The sequence below is a fragment of the Panthera onca genome, chromosome D3 (assembly GCF_046562875.1).
Source record: "Panthera onca isolate mPanOnc1 chromosome D3, mPanOnc1 haplotype 2, whole genome shotgun sequence".
In the NCBI taxonomy this organism is placed as follows: domain Eukaryota; kingdom Metazoa; phylum Chordata; class Mammalia; order Carnivora; family Felidae; genus Panthera; species Panthera onca.
In genome coordinates this window covers 28,756,340-28,765,426 of record NC_138350.1, presented here as the reverse complement: position 1 = coordinate 28,765,426, position 9,087 = coordinate 28,756,340, and the positions used below count along the sequence as shown (strand labels likewise).

The following is a 9,087-nucleotide window of genomic DNA, read 5'->3' as shown; positions in this document are numbered from 1 at the left end:
TTTATTTTATTTTATTTTATTTTATTCTATTCTATTCTATTCTATTTTATTTTATTTTATTTTATTTTATTTTATTTTATTTTAGAAAGCATGCCAGGGAGGGGGGCAGAGGGAGAGAGAGACAGAATCTTAAGCAGTCTCCACACCCAGCGCAGAACCTGACTCGGGGCTAGATCTTGTGACCATGAGATCATGACCTGAGCTGAAATCAGGAGTCTGGATGTTTAACCAACTGAGCCACCCAAGCGCCCCAGCATCCTGTGTTTTTTATATTTGTTAAACTTGGCTATCATGTTAAGGCACTGTGATTTACCCTTTGGGGATATTTTGTATCATTTGTTTTCCTTTTGTTTGTTTTTTAATTGAGAAAAGATGATGGTAAAAGTGACACATCAGCTCTACTGTCCTTACTTGATCCATACTACATGACATAGCAATCATAGAGCTACTTTATCCAGGGCTTGCCAGAGCTTGCCAGAGCCTGATTCTGTACTCTATCTGACAGTTTCATCTTAATCAGTCCTCACAAGAGCCCCATGGGCAGGTGCCATTATTATTCTCAAATGACTGATGAGGAAAGATGATCAGAGAGGTTAGGTCCCATACTAGACACACAGAGGGAGCTGGAGTGCAAAATAAATCCAGTTCTCAATGGTTCTCCTATCCTCATTACTGTGTGGTTTTTATATTTCCATACTACCTTCCACCCAAATAGAGTTTTATGGGGTTGCTTTCAGTGAGAACAAAATCTTGAAACCTGCCATTTTCATTTACTATATCGAAAACATTCCCCCAAATTTTAAAGTTTAAGTGCTTATGTACTATTGCACTAGAAGCATGCTTGGATTTTATTAAGTGCTTGGCAGGAAATGGGCTTGAGGGTGAACACTGGATGTGGGGAGACCATGCAAACCTCAGGACAGAGATGGTAGGAGTCTAGTACATTATGATTTAGAAATCCTTTCTTCCCTCCTTGGATTTTTCTTTTTTCCTTCTGATTTTATTTATTTATTTTAAATATTTTAAAGTAATCTCTATACCCAACACGGGCTTGAATTCATAACCCCAAGATCAAGAGTCCCATGCTCCACCGACTGAACCAGCCGGGCACTCTCGTCTTTCTGATTTTAAAGGGACTATGTACTAAATATGGAAAACTTGGAATGTTCAGGAAAGTTAAAGAAGCAGGAATAACAAAACCTTAACAGGCTTGATATGAATTGCTACACCATTTGGGAAGTATACCAGGTAGGACCTATCCAAATTGAAAATGTTCACATATCATTTAACCCATAGAGTCTATTTCTAGTAAACTATTCTGCACAAGTGAAGGCAGAAGGATGTAAAAATATATATTCAATGACTTTAAAAATTGTTTTTTAAAAGCACCAAACTGGGGCCCCTGGCTGGCTCAGTTGGAAGAGCATGAGACTCTTTGTCTCGGGTCATAAGTCTGAGCCCCACATTACATGTGGAAATTAGTTAAAAATAAAATCTTTAGGGGTGCCTGTGGCTCAGTGGATCGTCTGACTCTTGGTTTTGGCTCAGGTCATGGTCCCAGGGTGGTGGGATCAAGCCCTGTGCTTTGGGCTGTGTATGAGTGTGGAGCCTGCTTTTATCTCTCTCTCTCTCTCTCTCTCTCTCTCTCTCTCTCTCTCTCCCCCTCCCTCCCTCCTTTCCTCCCTCCCTCTGTCCCTCTCTCTGGTTTGCACACACACTGTCTCAAAAAAAAAAAGATCTTAAAAAAAAATATATATATATATATATATACATATATATATATAGACACTAAACTGTAAGTAATCTGAAAAGCTATGATTAAAGGAAGTGTTTATGGAACCCTCATACTCTGGAATCTGTTAGCTATTAAAAAGTGAATTGTGTGATATGAACTAGAAAGATGTCTGTGATAGCTTCTTAGGGACAAAGAACAGATGTCCTGTAAGTTCTAAAGTGATTTGCCATTTATATGGCATATTATTTTGTAGTTTTAAAAAAGTAAGATTGTTGTGTAACATGTGAACAGATACCTGTTGATGTCAGATGTACATGTCAAACTGCTAATGTTACTTCAGAAAACAGATGGGAGTGAGGGGGAAGGAGAATGAGGAACTTTAAAAAAATGTAGCTAGAATTATTCCTATTAGAAATGTTCCTTTTGTAATAAAACACTAAAATATACATGTGCATGAAAAAAAAAATCCCAACCCCTAAAGAGAACCTCTGTAAATATTTTGGTGTGTTTTCTTCAATATTTTGCATGTACCTATATATATTTGTGCACTTTTTATTCTTAATATCATTTGCACATTTCCAGATCATAAAACATCTTTGTAAACACCATTTATAGTGGCTCCCTTACATTTTCTCTTGTGGGATATTTGACCAATCCCCTGTTGTCAGACATTTACTTTGTGTATGATTTTTTTCATTATTATCAATGACACTTGAAAAAAATTGATTGTACATTAATTTTCAAATGCAAATAGAACAAGTGACTACTGAGTGCCTATTAAGTCTCAGGTGTGTTCTTGGCATTGGGGTTCCAAGCTTATGATCTGGTTAGAAAGATCATCAAGCATATGGTCTGCAAATGTGGTTAATTTCTTTAAAACAGAGTCCCAGAAGATGGATTACTACTGCTCCAAGGGGGTATTGATCATTTGAAAAGATTTTTATACTTGGCTCATACTGCCAAATTCACATTCAGAAATTTTGAAGCAATTTATGTACTTCCAACAATATATGAGAGTGATTACTCATCAGACCCCTGCCTGTTTGAAGATTATAATTTGAAACTGATTCCTGAAAATAAAACCAAACCCTCGGTATGTTGTAGTTTATTATTTTTTTTAATGTTTATTTATTTTTGAGACAGAGAGAGACAGAACATGAATGGAGGAGGGTCAGAGAGAGGAGGAGACAGAATCTGAAGCAGGCTCCAGGATCCAAGCTGTTAGCACAGAGCCCGATGGGGGCTCGAACTCATGGTTCTGGTCCATGAGTTCATGACTGAGCCAAAGTTGGACGCTTAACTGACTGAGCCACCCAGGTGCCCCAGTATATTGTAGTGTTAACTTGCATGTCTTTGGTTATTAGAGTATTGACATTTTTTCAATAGTTTCTTCGATCACAGAATATGCCTTTTCTTCCTTACCGATGTTTGATATTTCTCGTTTCATTTGTTATGTTCTTACCATTTCTAGGATCTGTTTCTAGGCTTTTTGTCCCCTTTCTTTCTTGGTTTGTACCACACTGAATTGACTGTGGTAGCTTTATAATTTAAGTATTATTAAAGCAAGTCCACCTTCATTTGTGGGAAATGAGAGCTGGTTTTGGTTATTTATTCTTTCAGGTGAACTTAGAATTTTGTCAAGTCCTGTTAGGATTACATTAATTTTACACATTACATTAAATATACATTTACATTTAATATACTTTAAATTTATGCATTAATCTGGAAAGAATGGTCGCATAACCAGCCTTCAAGAGGGGGTCTTGGCTAGTGCTAGGGCACAACTTCTCTGCATGGCAAGTCTGGGTTCCTCTCTCAGACGTTGACAGTGGTGTGTTCTTTTGTTTGGTGTTCAAAGTAGAGAGAGGTCCATTAAGTAACCCCTAGAGAAGCGGCCACGCTCGGGGCCAGCTCCAGTCCCTCAGCAGGCCATCGGGCCACGAGCTTGGGTCCAGGCGGGCCAGCTTAGGCGCGTCGCTTGACCCCAGGGGCCAGTGAGGGTTTGTGGTCACCGGAAGGGGCTGGCTGAACACCGAGTGCTCGAGACCTCCACGTCCTCTGAGCAGGTAGGGCCAGCCCGGGGGGCTGCGAGAGCGGGGACCCGAGGGGTCGCGGGGGTCAGGGGTGGGGGTGGAGTCCCTTTCCCTACAGGACACAAATAACTTGGGCCTCCTTGGGAGCCCAGATCACGCCACCTGCAGTCCCCGGGGGCTGCGCCTTTGACGGCGAGGTCCCTGCGGGGGGCACGGAGCCAGGGCGCGAAAGTGTCCTGGAGGTGGGGCGCAGGTCGCTAGGGGTTGGGGGGGCTTCAAAGGGGTCAGGGTCAGGCTCAAAGGGGATCAACTCTGCGTGTGTGGGCTGGGCGTGGGCATGTGGGGGTCCAGAGTCCCCATCCCAGGGGGTTGGGCGGTCCGGTTGTTTCGGGGTGAGGTCGCGGTCCTACCCCTGCACCTGGGGTCTGGGTCAGGCGGGGCGCCCACCGTCTGGGTCCCGGGTGCCTCCTGCGCGCCCCTCCCCCCACGGCGCAGTCCAGCAGGCCCACCGCCCCGCCCTGCCCAGTGTTCGGACCTCTCGCCGGCTCCGCCCCGCCCCTCTTGCCCCGCCCACAACGATACCCCGCCCCAAACCGCCCCCGGCCCCGCCCCGCCGCTCGCCCATTCAGATGTGGGTCAGGGGTGAGCGGGCGGCGCCGACGTCACAAGCTTCCAAGATGGCGCCGGGCGGGCGGCTGTGAGCGGCGCTCGGGGCGCGCTGGGCGGGGAGCCGAGCCGGGCCGGCGGCGGGCGGACGGGGCGGGCGCAGGCGGCGCAAGCCGGGCGCCGAGGACAAGGGGCCGCGGGCAGGGCCGGCCGGCCGGCGGGCGGAGCGCCGCCGCCGACGCACACGAGGTGAGAGGCGGTCAGGGGCAACGGGGGGCGCGGGCGGGCGCGCCCCCGGGGAGAGGGGAGTGGGCGGGCGCGCGTCCGCCGGGTCTGGGCGGGGGCGCACGCGGGACCGCTGGCTGGACCCAGCCCGCCGGGGCTTTGTGGTCCCGGTGCCCGGCAGGGCGCGAGCGGCGGGGGACCCCGGGCACAAAGCCCCGGGGCCGCGCCAGGCCGGGCGCGGGTCTGCGGAGCGGGGGTCGGCGGGCGAGCGGGCGCTGGCTCTTTGTGCCTTTTCATTAGCAATCTAATCCGAACAGCGTCGGGAGAGCTGCGCTGCCTGACAGGCGGGCGGGCTTCCATTATGCAAACGGCCCAGCGCCTGCGGCCGCCCCTCATAGGGGATTTTGCTATTTCCAGAACTGCGGTGCTCCTCTGCCTGCGGTCCCCTTTTCTTGCCCCCTCCCTGCGGGAAGACCGGCCTGGGCAGGGGCAGGGTTGGCCTTGGAGGAGCCGCTCCCAGAGGACCAGGCCCTGCGGCTGGTGGGCTCGCTGCCCTGCCCCCAGACCTCTCCTGTAGGCAGCCACTTGGCAGGAAGAGAGATGGGCTTGGGGGAGGGGGTCGGCTGGCAGGGGGAGGGGACCGGCTGGCAGAGGAAGGGGGCTGAAGGGCCCCAGCTTGTCATTCTGTTTATCTACTAAGATGGTTCATATTCACGTAGACCTAGTTGGTTGGGGGTGGGGGTAGGGGGGGAGGCAGGGATGCCTCTCCCTGGGGGGCAGTGACTTCTGGAGAGCAGGGAACGAGGTCAGATAATGCGCCCAGCGGCCCCACCCAGAACAGCGTGGGACTGCCTGGAGAAGGGAGCCCAGTGCTGATCCAGATGGGTTGGAACGTTTTTGAAGTTATTTATCCATGCCTTCTATCCCCTCCACCCCCAGTGTCTTTTTCTAGTAGGAGTTGCCAAGCACATCTGGAAAGCTAGGTTCCCGCGCCCCCCACCCACCGCCCCAACAGCAAGGAGGGGTGTAACCCGGGAAGGCCACCCCTCTGACATATGTGGTGGGGGGGAGGGGCAGCGCTTTGCCCATAGGAATCCTGTGGCGGTGGATTGTTGACTGATGTGGGGATTGCTGTGCCTCTTGTCCTGGGGGGGTGGGTGGGGGGGAAGGAGAGCTGGCAGGTAGTGGAGGTGCCTCCAGAGCTTCTAGGCTGAACTTGGGCCTGTTGTCCAGGGACTTTGGCTGGAGGGATGGAGCTAGGTCACTCAAACCCAGGACCTTTCTGGAGCTGTAGCATTTATTGCTTCCTGGCTCCTGGCTTTACTTCTTCCCCTCCATTCCCATCTGCCAACCCTGGACTCCTTGGCCCTTTCTGCAGACATTTTCAGTAGCACAGGCCATGTGGCTGGTCTGTAGCCCTGGCTCAAGGAGAGACTGTACACTTAGAACAGGGTTGCTGAAGTGGTCTGAAAAAAAGCAGATGGGCCGGCCTCAGGCTGGCCTCTAGAGACAAAGCTGTGTGGTGAGATTGCTGGTTTAGCGGGCTCTTAGCACCAAGAGGGGGGGATGGGAAGCTGATACTTGGGGGTTGAACTGAGTCTTTTGGCCCAGGAGTAGGTCACCCTGCATTCCAGGGAACCTTTGGTCCTGTACAGTTGGGGTTATGAAAATCTCTGGGTCCCATGGGCAGGCAGTAGACTCAGAAGGCTGGGAGGGGCTCCCCACCTGACTGCCTGCTTCAAGGGTCGGAACTCCCAGGTTGGTCTGCCTTCCTTTGGCTTCTGGCTTTCTGCAGACCAGTTTTGGGGAGTTGCTGAGTGCCTCTTGCCCAGTTTCTCTGGCCGTTTGACTCAGAGTGCTGGTGTGTGCCCAGAATTTTCCCTGCAGTGTTTTCCTGCCAGTTGTTAGGACTTGTAGATTAGTCACTCAGCTTTTACAAGCAATTCCTGAAAAGAAAAATCTCCCTCTGGTTGCTGGCTCTGCTTAGGGGAAGAAGCAGCCCGAGGGAGCCAGGTCTGTAATTAAAGCAAAACTGAAATGATTGCTTCAATTGCTGGAAGGAGAAGAAGAGGCGCAGGTGGGGCAGAGGCTATACGTCCTGTCCTGCTGCGCAGTACCTGCTCTGGGGACAGGTAGGCACGATCCTGTCTTCATTCCCTGGTCTTGGCCGGCAGCCCAGCCTTCTCCACAAGCTGCAGTCCTGGATTAATCCTCACGTAGTGTTTTCTTTCCATAGATCAGATTTCTCATTTTGTTAATAAGCACAGCCTCCGATCCACTTGAAGTCAGCTGTCGTGGACTTGGAGCAACAGGGTTTTGCATTATTGAGCTGACAGGCCTGCTGCCTTCCCGGTGTCCTTATTGTCTGTCAGGGTCAGATCTGGGGGCGGGGGCAGTGCCTTTTAATCAGCAGCTAGCCCCCCAGAGAAGGGCTGGCTGGGCAGTTCTGGAGAGTCAGAGGAGTGAGGAAGGAATAAAGTTCAGTTTACCCAGGGGACCTGTGGTGTTGCCCCTTTGCTGGCCTGTTGGCCTCAAGCTGTCAGCCCCACCCAAAAGGTTGCTCGCTTTGCCCACTGGGTCTGAGAGCCACTGCCCCCAGGACCTGATCACTAAGAGGGTGGGGGCTCTTGTATCTGCCACCTGGGAGCAGCTTTCACCATTGAGAAGAAACAACAAATCAGGTTCTTGTCCTCCTGGCTCTTGGAGCCTGGCTGAGGAGGGACTCAGAGCGCAGTGAGAGGGAACTGGGCTTAGTTAGAAAGTCTGGAGCGTGATGCAGGCTTTGCCGTTTACTCTCCGTGTGACCTTGGACAGTGATTGACTCTCTGAGCTTTGGTGTCCCTGTGTCTAAAATGGGAGCAGAACTTGAGTTTACATATACATATCGCTGCCCTCCAGAGCTCACTCAGCCTGGGGAAGACGGACAAACAAATGATTGTTAAGATGGGGTGATAAGGTCTGGCACTGTGCTGTATGGAGTGTAGAGGGCACCACGGGGATGGTGGCTGTAGCTTCCAGGCATGGAGGAAGGGCCCAGCTCTGGGGTGGAGGAGATCCATGAATGCCATGCTGAGTTGAAGTTGGTCGTAGGAGAGTTAATGGGGAGTTCACAGGAAGACTGTGGCAGTGTGGAGTGTGGCAGGGGAGACTGGAGAGCAATGAGGCAAGAACGTGAACCTGCAGATGCTGTGTGTTAGAGAAGCTAGCACCAGAGCACCCACTGCGGGCAAGGCACCTGAGAGGCTCTTTCACAAGCTTTTTATTTATTTGACAAGATTTTCTGAGGACGACACAAGGGTGCAGCACCCAACTCCTGTGGCTAGGCTGGATCATGCTGGTCTCTGCCCTCTGGCACTCACAGCCTTGCCAACAAGTGGTCAACCTCGGGACGGGAGATAGGGGCACACTTAAGTTTTCTCCAAATCCTTCCAGGTCAGCACACCACCACTTAGTCTCCTCTTACACGGACTGGTAAATGAGACTCAACTGGGAGGTTACATAATTTGCTGGGGCTGCAAGCAAGCAACTGGTCAGGCTAGGGCTGGAGGGTAAATGCCTTTAACTCCAGGGCTTTGTGGCCCATGTAGTGTGGAGTCTGGAGAGGTCTGAGCTCCAAGCAGGGAGAGGCCAGCAGACAGCCCCCTCCCCAAGAGGATCCTGCCTCCGGTTTAGGGGCTTCCAAACAAGCCAGGCCAGTTTGACTCTGCCTGGCACGGCCAGCCTGTGCTTCCTGCTGGGAGGGGCCTTGCCCTGAGGGATAGGGACCTGGGCTGGGGGAGGTCTCAGAGCTGCAGTCTGGAGTGGCAAAGCCAGAGAAGCTGTGGGGGTTGGGGTTGTGTGTGGGCCCCTAGTGAGCTTGATAAGGAAGGGAAAGCCGGGAGGTGACTCCAGGCCCACCACAGTCTAGGAGGGAAGGGCCCGGGCTGGGGTGCCTCTGCTGAGGGAGGGTGTGGCTGGACTGAGTGGAGTGAGTGACTCTAAGAGCCTGCCTGGGACATTTCGGAAGGGGTTCAGAGCCCCTCCTTCAGACTGCTCGGTTTTCATGTTTTTCATGGTAGTGTCCCATGTGGGTGCAGAGGAGGGCGAGTGTGGCCTTAAAGTTAGAGCAGGTCCTTCTGTGGGTGAGAGGGGACAGGGCAGCCATCTGTTGCTGCCTCTGAGATACATAGTGCATAGTAGGTGTCTGTTTCCTGTTTGAGGGTAAGCCACCCCTGTGAGCACATGGGGTATGAATGAGGGGGGAGAGTGCGGTATGGAAAGGCAGGTGGCCCAGTCTTCCAGAGCTGTACTTCCAGCTCTCTCCATCCATTCCGTGGCAATTCTAAGGGCCACTAAGGAAAGGTGGTGTTTGGGCTTGGCTGGGGGGTTGCTTCCAGGTGGGGAGTTGGCCTCTTGTGGAGATGGAAGGGCTGTTGGCTCTGGCACGGGTGTGGCCGCTGTGCAGACTTGTCCCATGCGTTCCAGGCTGCTGCTGCTGCGGCCTCAGGC

At 51.7% G+C, this 9,087-nt stretch overlaps 1 protein-coding gene across 1 annotated transcript in view; it reads left to right on the top strand.

The window, feature by feature from the left end:
- The first annotated feature begins 4,440 nt into the window (after nt 1–4,440).
- The window catches only part of HIC2 (HIC ZBTB transcriptional repressor 2), a 28,625-nt gene continuing 23,978 nt past the window's right edge, over nt 4,441–9,087 (top strand). Inside the window, exon 1 of the mRNA XM_060613076.3 lies at nt 4,441–4,623. The gene's annotated coding sequence lies outside the window, so the exon portion shown is untranslated. The remainder of the gene's footprint in view (nt 4,624–9,087) is intronic.